This window comes from Balaenoptera acutorostrata, chromosome 2 (assembly GCF_949987535.1).
Source record: "Balaenoptera acutorostrata chromosome 2, mBalAcu1.1, whole genome shotgun sequence".
NCBI classification, from domain to species: domain Eukaryota; kingdom Metazoa; phylum Chordata; class Mammalia; order Artiodactyla; family Balaenopteridae; genus Balaenoptera; species Balaenoptera acutorostrata.
The window spans coordinates 68,303,521-68,323,016 of NC_080065.1; the positions used below are offsets into that span (position 1 = coordinate 68,303,521).

General features: G+C 37.1%; 1 protein-coding gene across 8 annotated transcripts in view; it reads right to left on the bottom strand.

Annotated features, from left to right (window-relative positions):
* The window catches only part of SSBP2 (single stranded DNA binding protein 2), a 314,422-nt gene that overhangs the window by 244,588 nt on the left and 50,338 nt on the right, over positions 1-19,496 (bottom strand). Inside the window, exon 2 of one of the 8 annotated variants that reach the window (XM_057540550.1) lies at positions 6,297-6,365. The exons of the other annotated variants lie outside the window; for them this stretch is intronic. The gene's annotated coding sequence lies outside the window, so the exon portion shown is untranslated. The remainder of the gene's footprint in view (positions 1-6,296; positions 6,366-19,496) is intronic. 8 annotated transcript variants of the gene reach the window in all.

Here is a 19,496-nt window from a genome sequence, read left to right on the forward strand (position 1 = left end):
AGGAACAACAAGCTTAACTCACCAGGCTTCCCCCCCTAGTGGAAACATATGTATCCAAACAGTATCTTTTATTGCAGGGGTGTTTTTCCTAGGGAGTGGGAGCCTAGGATAAGAGGCAGACTTTTTACTGCATAAACTTTCTTCTGTTTGATTATTTCCCCGTACTTCTTCTATTACGTATTTAAAAAGAAATAAACAAGCAAATAGGAAAAAAATAATAAAACCTTTTGTGACCTTTGACCCAGTAATTTCTATTCTAAAATACTATTTTAAAGAATTAATCCGAAATCCAAACAATTTATAATGAAGCTCGTGGTAAAATTATAGCAGTGAAAAACTGGCAACCTAAATATCTGATAAAAGGGGAATAGTTGGATTGTGATATATGCAGGTGATGGGAAAATATATTTTTGAAGATGTTTAATGAAGAAATGTTCGTAATTCATTGCTAAAAGTGTGAGCATATATACACAGAAATATACATACTGCATTGAGAAAAAGAGTAGAAGGAAATATGAGTTATAGCTACTGGTAGAAATATTAATAATAGAAGAAGCAACAGATGAAGTCCAACTAGTATGGATGTAGCAGAAAAACTAAATAAAGCATAAAACCAGTATGGTCTAATCAGAGTAAGAGCTAACATCCCCATGCCTCCTTCAGAAGGCCTGAGGACAACTCTTGTTATAGCACTGTCCTCTAATTAACAATCATAATGGTAGCTTTGTGTCTCCAGTAAAAGATTAAACTTTGTGCCACTCATACTATACAAAAATCTAAGATATCTTTTCAAAACCAATTTGGCAATAAGTATACGTCAAAAGCTTGCTAAAAAAAGTTCACACACTTTGACCCAATAATTCCATTACTGGGAGTCTAGTCTAAAGAAATTATCCTAAATGTAGAAAAGCTTAATGCCCAAAAATTTTTAACCGAAGAACATGTAGAACAATCAAAATATAAATAAAAAGAAAAATGGCTAGATTTATAGTAAAATATTTTGCATTAATTTCATGTTTGAAAATATAACTCAGAATTTAGATATATTCATTCAACAAGCACCTAAGAGACTTCCCTCTGCTTAATTCTTGAACTTTAAAATGTGAGAAAATGTCATAACCATACCACCAAATAAAATTATTTCAAATTTACCTTGTGAAAATTACAAAATCTAACAAGGAAACAAATTTTTACCATTCACATGAACAAAATCTGTTACATGCTTGCCAAGAGGTATCATCTAACAGTACTAAGACAGTTAAGTATTTAACAGCACATCTACAACACATAATGTCATTTGGAGTCTAATTACAGCAAATTCTCAACTACACTTGTAAATAAGGACTTCACAGTCTGGAAAAGGGGTAAAGAATTTACTTCACTCTATAATCTAGCTATCTAATTTGAGATTAAATCTCTTGCTCTGAAGGAAATGGTAGAAAATAAGGAACTATGGATAACATATAAAAAAGGTTTTAAAGACAGTATTGTTAATTTGCAAAAAAGTTCTCCAAGCTACACATAAATAAAAGGTGAATACTACCTATAGTTCAGAGCTAATTCCTAACTCTCTCTCTACATACACATATATGTACATATGTCAATATCTATGCATGTGTGTATAATACATCTATATAATCATTATTTCACAAAAGTCAGTCAATAAAAATGACCTAATGTGTTTAATCTGAATTTATAGAACAGTTAAAATGGATATGACTGTTTAAATCATAGAAACAATTTTTTTAATCTTATGAACAGGATTCATCAAAAGTTTTCTTTATATTATACATGCTAGTTATAATAACACAATTTAATGTTCATAAAACTTTTCAGGAATGTGTGCCACTTGTGGATAACATTTAATCATGCCTCACAATATATTCCTATGAGGCAGAGTTACGAACTATGTATAAACATCATTAGGTAAGTACTCATACAATGAAAAGTCCAACTACCAATAAACAGCTATGTCTGTCAGCCTGGCCATGATATCCTATATCTACTTTTCACACATTTACCTATTAAATAACCTGTCTTTTGCATGCCATTCTTTTAATATTCCAAAAAGATGCAGTGTTGAAACTGAAAAGCAAGAGAAAGTAGCCATTTAATATGAGAAAACATACATCCATCCCAAACTTCAGTGATGAAAACTGATTTTGCCATCTTCTTACATTTAGCAAGAAAAAAGGAAAAAAAAAAGATTCAAACATAAAGCCTTCAAATTAACAAATCCCCACCTGTAGTTTTAAAATTCTTTTGGTTGATTCACTATATGTGCAAAGGTAGAGGGAAGACACAGTAGGAGAATTAACTTCAAAAAAACAGCTGTTCCTAATTTCTCTTTAAACTAATATAGCACATTTTGTCTTGTTTATCTCTGTATCTCCAGCACCTAAACTAGTGAGTACCCAATAAATATTTTTTAATGAAGGAATGACTCTCTTATACCAGGCATGAGGCACTTACAGAATCCTTTGGTTTCCTCTAGTCAAGGCATTCAAAGGGGAAGCATAAGGAATCTCCTTAGAGACCTACTTTAGCATTGACCTCCTTGTAGTATCCTTAAGCTTCAGCCTCTCAATAAAATACTATCGTTTATCAACATGAATGTTACTAAAACAATTCCTTCACACTGATTCCTATCTCTACATACAAAGGGTAATTTTTTAAAATAAATAAATTAATCCATTTAGTTGTGGGTGGTAGATATCTGTTGTTTTGTTATTTTTAATAAAACAAATTCTCAAAAGACAATAACCTCCCTCTCGCCTACATCCTTAAAGGAAATAAATCAAGGTTAGGAAATAAACAATAAAAAGATTGTAGAGGGCTAGAAAGAGGGCTATTTTATAAAGAATGGTCTAGCTGTTACATTTAACACTGGTGAGTAGTATGTGCTGCAAAATGCTACATCCAAAATCCACTCCCCATCTTTTGTCCTTAAATCCCAGTGTCATTAACTCGAGAAGCCGCAGACATAGAGAACTTAGAACAGATTAAGTTCTCCTAACGGACAGTAAAAAGTCATGTGGGATCTAGATTCCTACCCACTGCTATATTTAAAATGGATAACCAACAAGGACCTACTGTACAGCACAGGAAACTCTGCTCAATATTACGTAACAACCTAATCAGGAAAAGAATTTGAAAAAGAATAGACACATGTATATGAATAACTGAGTCACTTTGTTGTACACCTGAAACTAACACAACATTGTTAATCTACTATACTCCAATATAAAATAAAAAGTTTTTAAAAAGTCATGTTGGATTTAGAAAAAAGAACTCTCTTATTCCTGATCCATTGTATAATTCCATTGTTGACTAATGACACGTATCAGTATCCACATGTGTCTCCTAAGTGATAAAATGCCAAGAGTTAGCCGGATCACAGCTAGCTAACAAGTAGCAAGGAGCATTTGGCAGCCACCGAGAGACTGCTCATGGGATTGTAAGTAGTTTAGCAATGAAACTAGATCAGCCTGTTCAAATTTTCAACAGAGCTTACAACCTGGTGCTAAGGAGGTGTGAAAAATTAGAAATCTGTTTCTAACATTGTCTTTTTAAAGTTCTTCATCATAAACAGTGAAGCTAAAAAACAGATTTAGCATGTCAAAAACTGTCTATGCAACCACCCAATAATATTAATATCCAGCCTTTGTTTCAAATTCACTTAGTCTATTTTTTATACTCTCAATATCAGTTTTAGAGACTAGATACCTGATATACATAAAGATATTGAAGATACTAAACAGAATTAAATGTTCTGGTGCAGAGATAATTGCATCAGTTAAGACTGACAGGGAAAGGAGTGAAAGATTTAAAAATTATTAAATGGATAGCTGGGCATAAAAAATATTTCTTTGCTGATGTGTCACTGATGTCATAAATGATAGACAAGTAATGCTTGGGAGTATGGATTTGGAATTAAATGATTTGGTGTGCTTAGAAATAAAAACACTTGCCTTGTGCAGACAGGCAAATTCATGATTAAAATGACTATCAATAGAGAAAATAAAAAGGCTAAGATATAAAAATAAGAATTAATTTAAAACTAATCAAGAGTTTATAGAAATATGGTTATTTGTAATATAGAAATATGGTTATTTGTAAAATTTAGTAAAAATTTCTATCCATTTTTTAAAATAATTGTTCTTGCTATAATCTCTCATTTGATTTTTTTCATAAATTTATTTATTTATATGTATTTAATTTTGGCTGCGTTGGGTCTTCGTTGCTGCACGTGGGCTTTCTCTAGTTGCGGCGAGCGGGGGCTACTCTTCGTTGTGGTGCACGGGCTTCTCATTGCGGTAGCTTCTCTTGTTGCAGAGCACAGGCTCTAGGCGCGCGGACTTCAGTAGTTGTGGCGCATGGACTTAGTTGCTCCAGGGCATGTGGGATCTTCCCAGACCAGGGGTCGAACCCGTGTCCCCTGCATTGGCAGGCGTATTCTTAACTACTGCACCACTCCATCCACTCTTAGAGCTAAGTTATATACATTGGAAATACAGTACTGGGTATACTTGATAATAGCACTTAGTCCATTTCAATCCAGCTTGAAGATTATACATTATACCCATGCTCCCACCTGCCCATGGAATCTTGATATATATTGTCTGATATACATAGTTCTGTTTGTGTCATCCTTATAGAGAGCAGATTTTCTTTTATATCCACCCAGAATACTAGTAGCTTCCTAACACTTGCTGACCAACCTTGGGAGTCATCCCACACTCAATTTCAATGTGTTAACATCAAAATTAACACCAGACACCAGACTTCCACTTATGCCATGGAGGAGTAAGTGGGACTGAACTTGCCCTCTTGCTGCAGACAACTAGAAAACTGGATATATGAAATAACTGGTTTTAGATACTGGACAACAGGCAGTGCAGACCTGTAAAACTTGCAAAAAGAGGAACATACAAGATTTGAGTCCTATCATAACCTTAGTTTTCTGCCTCAAGGCACATTCCAGAACAAAGTGCAAGGAGGGAACAAATTCAAATACAGCACAGTGGTCTCAAGTTGAAGAGATCAAGGGATTAAACTGGGGAGGATTGAGGCAGCTGGAATTTGTGGGCAGAGTATCAGACAGGAGGGGGCTACACAGCAAAACAACTCCAACAATCTGCATAGGAATCCCTTTGCCCATGTATAGGGTGGAACCCCACCAAGCCAGGCAAAGAACTGTTGCTCACAGAGGGCTGGGAAACCACTAACTACTCACAAGAGAAACTTCAAGAACACTACTCACAACGAACACCAACAGCATTCGGTAGAGACCCACGGGCCACACTTCAGAGGTAGCACTAAACTAGTCCTAAAGTAAAAGTAGACTTACCCTAACCATAGTGTGTAATTTTAACAACCCAAATAAGCTTTTAACAACATGCAGTGTAGCCAGATTAATTTGGCTAGAAAGTAGCTTTAAGTAAAGATAAATATTTTTTAAAAAGTGATACCAAGTATCAAGTCAGAGATATTAAAATAACTTTCAGGTTGGTGAATGACATGTCCACTGGGGGCAAGGGGAGTATGGGAAATCTCCGTACCTTCTGCTCAATTCTGCTATGAACCTAAAACTGCTCTTTCTAAAAAAAGTATTTTTCAAAGCATTTACACTAGGTAATGGGGCTTCTTACTTCCCTCTCTCTACTGTTCTGTGTTTTGCAAATTTCTATAATCAAGAAAAAATTATTTTAAAAGTTAGTCATCAGTTCATATCTCCTTCCCCAAGCTAATTTTAAAGCTTTTTTTTTTTTTTTACTTTTTTTGGGGGTTTATTTTATTTATTTATTTATTTATTTATGGCTGTGTTGGGTCTTCGTTTCTGTGCGAGGGCTTTCTCTAGTTGTGGCAAGTGGGGGCCACTCTTCATCGCGGTGCGCGGGCCTCTCACTATCGCAGCCTCTCTTGTTGCGGAGCACAGGCTCCAGACGCGCAGGCTCAGTAACTGTGGCTCACGGGCCTAGTTGCTCCGCGGCATGTGGGATCTTCCCAGACCAGGGCTCGAACCCGTGTCCCCTGCATTGGCAGGCAGATTCTCAACCACTGCGCCACCAGGGAAGCCCCCCCCAAGCTAATTTTAAATTATTATCTATGTGTAACATTTTCCTCAAGTACAAATGAACAATAACAGTTTACTCTAATAATAAGTTAATAACCAAGAAAATATCTTCTTTATAAATAATATAAATTACATATCCCAAGAAATTAAGATGAGTGGAAAACATTTAAAAGCAGTCTAATGTTTTTCCTCTGGCTACTAAGCACTGAAAATAACTTACTCAGAATTTCTTCCAGGCTTTACGATTTTTTTTTTCTTTTTTCACCTCATGCAGAAGTTTATTGTAGAACTGAAAATAAATTGCATCATTTAAAATCTCTCTCTTCTACTTATTTTCAAGACAGAAACAGACTCACAGACTTTGAAAGCAAACTTATGGTTACCAAAAGGGGAAACGTGGTGGGGAGGAATAAATTAGGAGTTTGGTATTAACATATACACACTACTATATACAAAATAGATAATCAACAAGGACCTACTGTAGAGCACAGGGAACTCTGCTCAGTACTCTGTAATAGCCTATATGGGAAAAGAATGTGAAAAAGAATGGATATATGTATATGTTTAACTGAATCACCCTGCTGTACACCTGAAACTAATACAACATTGTAAATCAACTACACTCCAATGTAAAATAAAAAATAAATTAAAAAAAAAAAAAACTCTCTCTCCTTATTTCTGTCTTTTAAACAGTGCACACAGCAGAAGCTATATGTATAGGCAGCACCTCCTCACCATAAGACATCATTTCTCTGGTGCCCAGCAGGTCACATGCCAGGTGGTTGCAACCCACGCCACAGAACCAAGTCTAAGATCAGCAGTTCAGGACCTACCTTCCTTTCTGAGGCTCTTCAAACTTGGGATCACAGAGGTGAACACTTCATTCTGACCAGGTTTTAGTAACCTGTATCCCCAACAAGTTTAGGGAACTGTAAATCCTCCAATATCCTTCTACTCCCTGCTTCATCAACATTAATAGTCTCCTCACTAAAAGTCTGAGGCTCCCTGATGTGGACTGAAGTCACTATAGCTTATTTCTCTACCCTCAGGTTTCCATGTGATGGGGACTTCTAAGGCGTCCATGAATAGAAATGAGAAGAACTTGATCTGACATTCTTATTTTTCTTAATTCTTCCTGTTAATTCTCTTTTCTAATCTTTGCACATGCTATTTTGGCATTTAGATCTATTCTGCTTTATATCTGCTTTCCTTTAGCACTCACTTTACATTCCCTACTACTTCTTGCACCTTCTTTTTAAATGTTTCACCTTGTTCTAACTTCCTTAACCCCAGCCAAATCTGTATGATCATCTAGCTATAACATATTTGGTGATGTCTTTAGTTAGACCTACTTCATTATTGCCATGTTTAAAGTATCCACATTAATATGCACCATTCATTGAGGCTAGTGCTTGTAATTCATTTTCCACTTTCCCTAGAGGAATTCTGGAAGAGTTTTTCTCATAACAAATTCCAGCAATGTCTCTGATCTGTACTCCTTAGGGCACATGCAGAACAGGGAAGAAATGCTTCAGAAGAATACACCCATAGACACAGGTCCCAGAACTCTTAATACCACAGAAGGAAGTGGGCAGGTGTTTGAAGGAAAAACCCAACTTAGGAAAGACACAGGATAATTCTTCTCTGATTTTCAGAGGGTATAAATGTATATTTTTAATCCCTATTTGAAGCTATTTTTAAAAAGCTCCATATAAAATAATTAGAACCACAGGGGTTTTGTCTAGGGCTTAATCCATTTCCTAGTATTAGTTTGAAATATTTAGACATTTACAGCATTTGCTCTTTCAGGACATTTACTTATCTCTTTATTAGACAACTCTTAAGCATCTAGTTTGTGTAAAGTATTGAGAACCAATGAAACATCATTAATTTAGGACCCACTAAGGCAGAGTTTGTGGCAATATGGTAAAAGAATGCATCTTTACACTAACAAAGAGTTTAACAAATTAGCAGCATAAAGATAATTCTAAATATCTAATGTTAGAAAGAAAAACACTTTCAAACATCCTGATAAATTCTACAAATAAACACTTAATGCTCATCACCATCAACAATTAGTAAGCTCCTACCATTGTTCTAGGTCTTGAACCAAAAAAAAAAAAAAAGAAGAAGACACAAATTTTGCCCTCAAGTAATTTTCAGACTTGTTAATCGGAAGAAAAATATAATTAAAAATAAGATCAGTAACACAAAGTGGCATATGATTGGTGTACAGGCAACAAAACATCAAGAATTCAGAACAGGAAGAGACCACTGTAAGAGACTCTTTACAAAAGGGCTTTAACTGACAGAGGAAATTGTACTTAAGCTAGGTATTAAGGGAAATGGGATAAGCAGGAAGAAAAGAGGACGTTTAAGTAAAGGATAATAGCATGAAAGAATTATCTAAATTATATACAACACTGTGGCCAAAATAAAATTCTCTATGTACCTGAAAGTAATAAAATGTTTCACAAAATATTCCATTATTGAGACAGACTTCTCGTATCACTATGCAATAGAAAGATTTTACTCTATTATACAGAATATGATAGAGTAATAATAGGAACTTATATTTATACTATTTTATAGCTTATAAAATGCATTCACATATGAAAGTAAACATTTAATTATTTAGTAGCAGTTTATAGCAATGTTATTTTATTAAGAATTTCTCTACATAGTTCTCTTTTATTTTTTCAGATTTTTAAAAAATACGCCTTTTTATGTACATTTGTAATTGAGAAAAATGTTCATCTAGAAGTCATTCCCTATGGCATTTCCTAATTAAAATTTAGGTTACCAGGTAAAGCTTTAGAATACAGAAATTTATTTTGTACCCCAAAACATAAGTAAAAACCCACATTTTTTTAAATATCAGAAAGTGGGATCTATATATCTATAAATTTAGATAAAGTTATTCTGATTCTTCAGTTATATTTGTATCTAAAAATAAATGTTTAAAGTGTATCTCTACATAAGGAGCTAAAATAATCAATAGATAAAAGAGAAAAACAGACAAGGGGAGAAAATAGGATTAAATACAACATGAACCTCTTCTAAATTAATCTCCAGATACTCAACTTCCAGTCAATTGCACTAAGAAGCATTTGGCATCCATGTGTGCCTAAATCAATGAAAAGAGTGACCTAAGAGATCTTGACTTCCTTAAGTCCCGATACAAATAATCAAACTCCTTGATTTTAGATATACAATCACAGCATAATCATCGAATTTGAAAATAAAAGGAGATAACTAATATATTTAGATTCTTGAATCACTATCCCAAAAGAACAGGCACTCTGAAACACTGCACTAAATCTAATAAGATTAACTTGACAAAAATAAATGTACAATACTGTGCTTGAATCAAAAATCTTGTACAAGATAGACAAATATAACAATAGCCCATATAAAAAGAGAGGTTTTAGCTGACTGCAAGTTTAATATGAATTAATAGTATATTAGACCACCCTGCCAAGAGCTAATTTTACCTTAAATGCATTAACATAGAACTAAAAAAGGAGAGATAATAAATCCTAGAAAGATGAGGGGAAAAAAAAGACAAGTTGTGAGCAATGGTTGGAAGTATCAGTGATGCATAACCTGCAGAAAGTAAAGACTCAAACACTGAATAGGTTGTCAGCTATTAGAGGGATTGGTCTTATTTTACATGGCTAAAGAGGGTGGAACTAAAACCAATGGGTTAAAGTGCTAAGAAGGCAAATTGTAACTCAACACCTCAAAGACCCTTTTTGTAACCATTAGAGCTATCCAAAAATCTTATAGGCTGAGAAAAGAACCATTTTGGGGTTGGGAGATGTGAGTGTCCAATCTCTGAAAGAGTAAAGGAACAGTACAGGTTGAAGCTGGGGATACTGCAGGGGCTTTATTCATTAAACAGAAGTTTGGATCAGATGAACTTTAAAATACCTCTCAAATACAAGATTACATAATCCTATTATTACTAAAATGTGGCCCAGAGCAATTGAGTGACTTCCAGATCAACAGAACTATTTGGTAAAAGAGTTGAGATTAGGATATATGACTCAGAGCTTAGTCTGCTGTATCTCGAAAAATACTGCAAAACAACATGATTCAACATCTTCCATGAAGAAATTATATTCCCAGGAAATATCACTCTGTGACCAAGTGAAAGATGGAGAAGTGGCAAGCTTACCTGTCAAAGTCAACCTAAGGCAACTGTTAGTACAACCACCACTCCCACCACCCTGCTCCTCCACTCAAACATTAAGAAGATAAACTGTTTCTCCATGATATAAGTCTGTGTCGTTCCTATAGATCATGTGGACCAATGTTCCAAGGTTTCCAAACCAAAAATGGAAGATAAAAGCATGCTATCTATACCTATGGGAAAAACCTGACCATACCAGTGAAAGAGTAGTCAACTGACTCCATACAAGTTGGTTTGATGGGTAAAAAGCAGAGTTCCAATCAGTAAATGGAAAGAGGCATATTACAATAAAACTCTATCTAAAAGAATAAGCAATTTCTAAACACATTTACTCTTTCCAAATTCTCCCAGATGTTAGCAGAGAATTGCTACATCCTATATTAGTTTAAGCTTTTTAACCTAATCTACCCTATAATTAGAAACCATACTTTTTATTCCAAAACAGTTGAAGGGGATAAATTACACTAATATTGACAATTACAAAGCCAGTTAAATAGAATATGTGTTATAATAGGTTCATGGTACCAAATCAGATTACTATGCTGTTTCAGTGTTTCCTTGGCATGCCAAAATATAATTTATAGAATGTAAGTAAAATATTTTAGCAAAGGTCTGCCTTCCTTAATTGACTTCCCTAAATGTCTGCAAAATTAAATGTGTTTAAAAGCAGAATAGTTTGCAGAGCAACACTGTCAGGTGCACAATCTATTCCTCTATTTTTAACAGTTTCCTTATGATGAACCACAGTAATGTCCAGGAGAAATACCATGGAAGCTCCAAAACAGCAGATTAACTGAATTTACAGAGCTTTAATAAGCTTCTATTCTCCCCCCTCAGTTACACACACACACACACACACACACTTCTAACCTCTTCTACAGTACAGACTCTTAGTTGCCTGGAAGGTCTCTCCTCTGAGTAGTGAGAAACAAAATTATTAGCTGGACATATTACTCCTCAGCTAAAAGATAATGTTCCCCTATTTCCCTTGAAGCTGGGTGTGTTCACTTGCCTGAAGTTTGGCCAAGGAGATAGAGATTTAAATTGGAAGACTTACACTAAGGGGTATTGTTCCACATTCCCTTATCCCGCATTCAGCCTATAAGGTTGGAGTGATGTTTCAGCCTCCATCTTGGACCATGAGAATGAGACCACTCTAGGAATGCCAGATGCAATGGACTGAATGTTTGTGTTCCCCCAAAATTGATTTGTTAAAACCCTAATCCCAATGTGATGGTATTTAGAGGTGGGGCCTTTGGGAGGTAATTAGGTCATGAGGGTAGAGTCTTCATAATGGCATCAGTGCCCTGACAGGAAGAGACCAGAGAGCTAGCTAGCTTTCTTTCCACCATGTAAGGACACAACAAGAAGTCAGCAGTCTACAACCTGGAAGAGCATCCTCCCTGGAAACACACTGTGCTGGCACTCTGATCTTGGACTTCCAGCCTCCAGAACTGTGAAAAATAAATTTCTGTTCTTCATAAGCCACTCTGAATATGGTACTTTATTATAGCAGCCCAAGCTGACTAAAACACTAGAATAAAAAGGTAGGGGCTTCCCTGGTGGTGCAGTGGTTGAGAGTCTGCCTGCCAATGCAGGGGACACGGGTTCGAGCCCTGGTCTGGGAAGATCCCACATGCCACGGAGCAGCTGGGCCCGTGAGCCACAATTACTGAGCCTGCGCGTTTGGAGCCTGTGCTCCGCAACAAGAGAGGCCGCGACGGTGAGAGGCCCGCGCACCGCGATGAAGAGTGGTCCCCACTTGCCGCGGCTGGAGAGGGCCCTCGCACAGAAAACGAAGACTCAACACGGTCATGAATAAATAAATAAATAAATATTAAAAAGTGTATATTTAAAAAAAAAAAAAAAAAGGTAGAAGGGGTATAGATTCCTGACAACTTCATGGAACTGCCATTTCAGCCCTGGATTCTCAACCTTCAGGTTTCTTTTATTTAAGAGGAAATAACTTTTAATCTTATTTAGGGTTTCCAATTATGTGCAACCTAATCAACTCCTAACTAGTACATGTGCTGCTAAGTTAGGCTTACTCTCCAGTCTTCCCATAATATGACTTCCACACAATTCTACCTGAACCACTCTTGCTGCACTGTCAAAAGTGGTCACCATGCAATCCTTGTCTTAGTTTACTCCTTTAGTGTATTTGACTCTGGTGATAACTCCCTCAGACTTAAGACCTCAAATCACTCTTTACTCATTCTCCTCCATATCTTAAAACATTGCTTTATTTTTTCTTTTTCTTTTTTTAAACTCTACAAAATATTTCATTGCTTGGATGTGCGGAATAAATTTAGGAGGCAGAAGAATAAATACTGGCTCTCAAATTTCTTTGCTAGTGATACACAGAATACAAAAGGAATAGTTTGACAAGTTACAATCAGTTCAGTTTGGGATACACTGTTTGAGTATGAGTCTGAAACTCCAAGAAGAGTCCTAGATATAGAATTAAGTTGATTTTTTTCATACAAAATTATCTAGCACAATATATTGATTAATCAATATAATGCCAATTTATAATAACGCCAAGTTCTCATTATATGTGGGTCATTTCTTGAGCACTCTGAACTGTTACACTGACATACAGTACTTGCCCACTCCCATGCCAATATTACACTAGTTTTATTTTTAAAGTCTTGTTATTGCATAAATAAGTCTCCATACCTTATCACTACCACATCTTCTTCTTCCTCTTCAAAACTGTCCTGGCTGTTTTGGCTCTTTTTTTTTATATATATACAGCAGGCTCTTATTAGTCATCAATTTATACACATCAGCATATACATGTCAATCCCAATTGCCCACTTCATCACACCACCACCCCCACACCCCCGTGGCTTTCCCCCCTCGGTGTCCATACATTTGTTTTCTACATCTGTGTCTCAATTTCTGCCCTGCAAACCGGTTCATCTGTACCATTTTTCTAGGTTCCACATGTATGTGTTAATATATGATATTTGTTTTACTCCTTCTGACTTACTTCACTCTCTATGACAGTCTCTAGATCCATCCATGTCTCAACAAATGACCCAATTTCATTCCTTTTTATGGCTGAGTGATATTCCATTGTATATATGTACCACTTCTTCTTTATCCATTCATCTGTTGATGGGCATTTAGGTTGCTTCCATGACCTGGCTATTGTAAATAGTGCTGCAATGAACATTGGGGTGCATGTGTCTTTTTGAATTATGGTTTTCTCTGGGTATATGCCCAGTAGTGGGATTTAAGGAAACTCCATACTGTTCTCCATAGTGGCTGTATCAATTTACATTTCCACCAATAGTGCAAGAGGGTTCGCTTTTCTCCACACCCTCTCCAGCATTTGTTGTTTGTACATTTTCTGATGATGCCCATTCTGACTGGTGTGAGGTGATACCTCATTGTACTTTTAATTTGCATTTCTCTAATAATTGATGTTGAGCAGCTTTTCATGTGCTTCTTGGCCATCTGAATGTCTTCTTTGGAGAAATCTCTATTTAGGTCTTCTGCCCATTTTTGGATTGCACTGTTTGTTTTTTTAATATTGAGCTGTAGGAGCTGTTTATATATTTTGGAGATTAATCCTTTGTCCGTTGATTCGTTTGCAAATATTTTCTCCCATTCTGAGGGTTGTCTTTTCGTCTTGTTTATCGTTTCCTTTGCTGTGCAAAACCTTTGAAGTTTCATTAGGTCCCATTTGTTTCTTTTTGTTTTTATTTCCATTACTTTAGGAGGTGGATCAAAAAAGATCTTGCTGTGATTTATGTCAAAGAGTGTTCTTCCTATGTTTTCCTCTAAGAGTTTTATAGTGTCCCATCTTACATTTAGGTCTCGAATCCATTGAGTTTCTTTTTCTGTATGATGTCAGGAATTGTTCTAATTTCATTCTTTTATATGTAGCTGTCCAGCTATCCCAGCACCACTTACTGAAGAGACTGTCTTTTCTCCATTGTATATCCTTGCCTCCTTTGTCATAGATTAGTTGACCATAGGTGCGTGGGTTTATCTCTGGGCTTTCTATCTTGTTCCATTGATCTATGATTCTGTTTTTGTGCCAGTACCATATTGTCTTGATTATTGTAGCTTTGTAGTACAGTCTGAAGTCAGGGAGTCTGATTCCTCCACCTCCGTTTTTTTCCCTCAAGACTGCTTTGGCTATTTGGGGTGTTTTGTGTCTCCATACAAAATTTAAGATTTTTTGTTCTAGTTCTGTAAAAAATGCCATTGGTACTTTGATAGGGATTGCATTGAATCTGTAGATTGCTTTGGGTAGTATAGTCATTTTCACAATATTGATTCTTCTAATCCAAGAACATGGTATATCTCTCCATCTGTTGGTATCATCTTTAATTTCTTTCATCAGTGTCTTACAGTTTTCTGCATACAGGTCTTTTGTCTCCCTAGGTAGGTTTATTCCTAGGTATTTTATTCTTTTTGTTGCAATGGTAAACGGGAGTGTTTCCTTAATTTCTCTTTCAGATTTTTCATCATTAGTGTATAGGAATTCAAGAGATTTCTGTGCATTAATTTTGTATCCTGCAACTTTACCAAATTCATTGATTAGCTCTAGTAGTTTTCTGGTGGCATCTTTAGGATTCTCTATGTATAGTATCATGTCATCTGCAAACAGTGACCCTTTTACTTCTTCTTTTCCAATTTGTATTCCTTTTTCTTCTCTGATTGCCGTGGCTAGGATGTCCAAAACTATGTTGAATAATAGTGGTGAGAGTGGACATCCTTGTCTCGTTCCTGATCTTAGAGGAAATGCTTTCAGTTTTTCTCCATTGAGAATGATGTTTGCTGTGGGTTTGTCATATATGGTCTTTATTATGTTGAGGTACGTCCCCTCTATGCCCACTTTCTGGAGAGTTTTTATCATAAATGGGTGTTGAATTTTGTCAAAAGCTTTATCTGCATCTATTGAGATGATTGTATGGTTTTTATTCTTCAGTTTGTTAATATGGTGTATCACATTGATTGATTTGCGTATATTGAAGAATCCTTGCATCCCTGGGATAAATCCCACTTGATCGTGGTGTATGATCCTTTTAATGTGTTGTTGGATTCTGTTTGCTACTATTTTGTTGAGGATTTTTGCATCTATATTCATCAGTGATACTGGTCTGTAGTTTTCTTTTTTTGTAGTATCTCTCTCTGGTTTTGGTATCAGGGTGATGGTGGCCTCATAGAATGAGTTCGGGAGTGTTCATCCTCTGAAATTTTTTGGAAGAGTTTGAGAAGGATGGGTGTTAGCTCTTCTCTAAATGTTTGATAGAATTCACCTGTGAAGCCATCTGGTCCTGGACTTTTGTTTGTTGGAAGATTCTTAATCACAGTTTCAATTTCATTACTTGTGATTGGTCTGTTCATATTTTCTATTTCTTTCTGGTTCAGTCTTGGAAGGTTATACCTTCTAAGAATTTGTCCATTTCTTCCAGGTTGTCCACTTTATTGGCATAGAGTTGCTTGTAGTAGTGTCTTAGGCTGCTTTGTTATTTCTGCGGTGTCTGTTGTAACCTCTCCTTTTTCACTTCTAATTTTATTGATTTGAGTCCTCTCCCTCTTTTTCTTGATGAGTCTGGCTAATGGTTTATCAATTTTGTTTATCTTCTCAAAAGAACCAGCTTTTAGTTTTATTGATCTTTGCTATTGTTTTCTTTGTTTCTGTTTCATTTATTTCTGCTCTGATCTTTATGATTCCTTCTGCTAACGTTGGGTTTTGTTTGTTCTTCTTTCTATAGTTCCTTTAGATGTAAAGTTAGATTGTTTATTTGAGATTTTTCTTGTTTCTTGAGGTAGGCTTGTATAGCTATAAATTTCCCTCTTAGAACTGCTTTACTGCATCCCATAGGTTTTGGATCATCGTGTTTTCATTGTCGTTTGTCTCTAGGTATTTTTTGATTTCCTCTTTGATTTCTTCAGTGATCTCTTGGTTATTTAGTAACGTATTGTTTAGCCTTCATGTGTTTGTGTTTTTTACATTTCTTTCCCTGTACTTGATTTCTAATCTCATAGCATGGTGGTCAGAAAAGATGCTTGATATGATTTCAATTTTCTTAAATTTACTGAGGCTTGATTTGTGACCCAAGATGTGATCTATCCTGGAGAATGTTCCGTGTGCACTTGAGAAGAAAGTGTAATCTGCTGTTTTGGGATGGAATGTCCTATAAATAAATATCAATTAAGTCTACCTGGTCTATTGTGTCATTTAAAGCTTGTGTTTCCTAATTTATTTTCATTTTGGATGATCTGTCCATTGGTGTAAGTGAGGTGTTAAAGTCCCCCACTATTACTGTGTTACTTTTGATTTCCTCTTTTATAGCTGTTAGAAGTTGTCTTATGTATTGAGGTGCTCCTATGTTGGGTGCATATATATTTATAATTGTTACATCTTCTTCTTGGATTGATCCCTTGAGCATTATGTAGTGTCCTTCCTTGTCTCTTGTAACATTCTTTATTTTAAAGTCTATTTTATCTGATATGAGTATTGCTACTCTAGCTTTCTTTTGATTTCCATTTGCATGGAATCTTTTTCCATCCCCTCACTTTCAGTCTGTATGTGTCCCTAGGTCTGAAGTGGGTCTCTTGCAGACAGCATATATATGGGTCTTGTTTTTGTATCCATTCAGCGAGCCTGTGTCTTTTGGTTGGAGCATTTAATCCATTCACATTGAAGGTAATTATCGATATATATGTTCCTATGACCATTTTCTTAATTGTTTTGGGTTTGTTTTTGTAGGTCCTTTTCTTCTCTTGTGTTTCCCACTTAGAGAAGTTCCTTTAGCATTTGTTGTAGAGCTGGTTTGGTGGTGATGAATTGTCTTAGCTTTTGCTTGTCTGTAAAGCTTTTGATTTCTCCATCGAATCTGAATGAGATCCTTGCTGCATAGAGTAATCTTGGCTGTACGTTCTTTCCTTTCATCACTTTAAGTATATCATGCCGCTCCCTTCTGGCTTGTAGAGTTTCTGCTGAGAAATCAGCTGTTGACCTTATGGGAGCTCCCTTGTATGTTATTTGTCATTTTTCCCTTGCTGCTTTCAATAATTTTTCTTTGTCTTTAATTTTTGCCAATTTGATTACTATGTGTTTCGGCGAGTTTCTCCTTGGGTTTATCCTGTATGGGACTCTCTGCTCTTTCTGGACTTGGATGGCTATTTCCTTTCCCATGTTAGGGAAGTTTTCGACTATAACCTCTTCAAATATTTTCTTGGTCCTTTCTCTCTCTTTTCTCCTTCTGGGACCCCTATAATGCGAATGTTGTTGCGTTTAATGTTGTCCCAGAGGTCTCTTAGGGTGTCTTCATTTCTTTTCACTCTTTTTTCTTTAGTCTGTTCCGCAGCAGTGAATTCCACCATTCTGTCTTCCAGGTCACTTATCCGTTCTTCTGCCTCAGTTATTCTGCTATTGATTCCTTCTAGTGTAGTTTTCATTTCAGTTATTGTATTGGTCATCTCTCTTTGTGTGTTCTTTAATTCTTCTAGGTCTTTGTTAAACATTTCTTGCATCTTCTCGATCTTTGCCTCCATTCTTTTTCCGAGGTCCTGAATCATCTTCACTATCATTATTCTGAATTCTTTTTCTGGAAGTTTGCCTATCTCCATTTCATTTAGTTGTTTTTCTGGGGTTTTATCTTGTTCCTTCATCTGGTACATAGCCCTCTGCCTTTTCATCTTGTCTATCTGTCTGTGAATGTGGTTTTTGTTCCACACGCTGCAGGATTGTGTTTCTTCTTGCTTCTGCTGTCTGCCCTCTGGTGGATGAGGCTATCTAAGAGGCTTGTGCACGTTTCTTTTTTTTTTTTTTTTTTTTAATAGCTACTTTATTTACTTATTTATTTTTGGCTGTGTTGGGTCTTCGGTTCGTGCGAGGGCTTTCTCTAATTGCGGCAAGTGGGGGCCACTCTTCATCGCGGTGCGGGGACCGCTCTTCATCGCGGTGCACGGGCCTCTCACTATCGCAGCCCCTCCCGTTGCCGGGCACAGGCTCCAGACGCGCAGGCTCAGCAGTTGTGGCTCACGGGCCCAGCCGCTCCGTGGCATGTGGGATCTTCCCAGACCAGGGCTCGAACCCGTGTCCCCCGCATTAGCAGGCAGACTCTCCACCACTGCGCCACCAGGGAAGCCCTTGTGCACGTTTCTTGATGGGAGGGACTGGTGGTGGGTAGAGCTGCTTCTCTGGTGGGCAGAGCTCAGTAAAACTTTAATCTGCTTGACTGCTGATGGGTGTGGCTGGGTTCCCTCCCTGTTGGTTGTTTGGCCTGAGGCAACCCAACACTGGAACCTACCTGGGCTCTTTGGTGGGGCCAATGGCGGACTCTGGGAGGGCTCACGCCAAGGAGTACTTCCCAGAACTTCTGCTGCCAGTATCCTTGTCCCCACGGTGAGCCACAGCCACCCCCCGCCTCTGCAGGTAACCCTCTGACAGTAGCAGGTAGGTCTGGTTCAGTCTCCCCTGGGGTCACTGCTCCTTCCCCTGGGTCCCGATGCACACACTACTTTGTGTGTGCCCTCCAAGAGTGGAGTCTCTGTTTCCCCCAGTCCTGTTGAAGTCCTGCAATCAAATCCCACTAGCCTTCAAAGTCTGATTCTCTAGGAATTCCTCCTCCCGTTGCCGGACTCCCAGGTTTGGAAGCCTGACGTGGGGCTCAGAACCTTCACTCCAGTGGGTGGACTTCTGTGGTATAAGTGTTCTCCAGTCTGTGAGTCACCCACCCAGCAGTTACGGGACTTGATTTTACTGTGATTGCGCCTCTCCTACTGTCTCATTGTGGCTTCTCCTTTGTCTTTGGATGTGGGGTATCTTTTTTGGTGAGTTCCAGCGTCTTCCTGTCGATGACTGTCCAGCAGCTAGTTGTGATTCTGGTGTTCTCACAAGAGGGAGTGAGAGCACGTCCTTCTACTCCACCATCTTGGTTCAGGACCTCTGCTTTGTTTTTTCTACAAGCTTTTCTTCCTCCACCTACCCCTAAAATGTTGGCATTCCCTAAGATTACTTCATGGTCCTCTTCTCAATTCTACATGTCTTCCTCAGACGTACTATGCCAGTCAAGAGAAAACAGTCAATGTTGATACTACTAAACCTCTATCTCCAACTCAGAATTTGCCAAAAGCTCCAGGTCAATTTATTCAAATGTTTTCTGAGCACATCCATCTGACTATCCCCTGGGCAACTTACATGCCACATTGCTCTCTGTTCTACCTCTTAGTTAATGATACATATTCATTTAG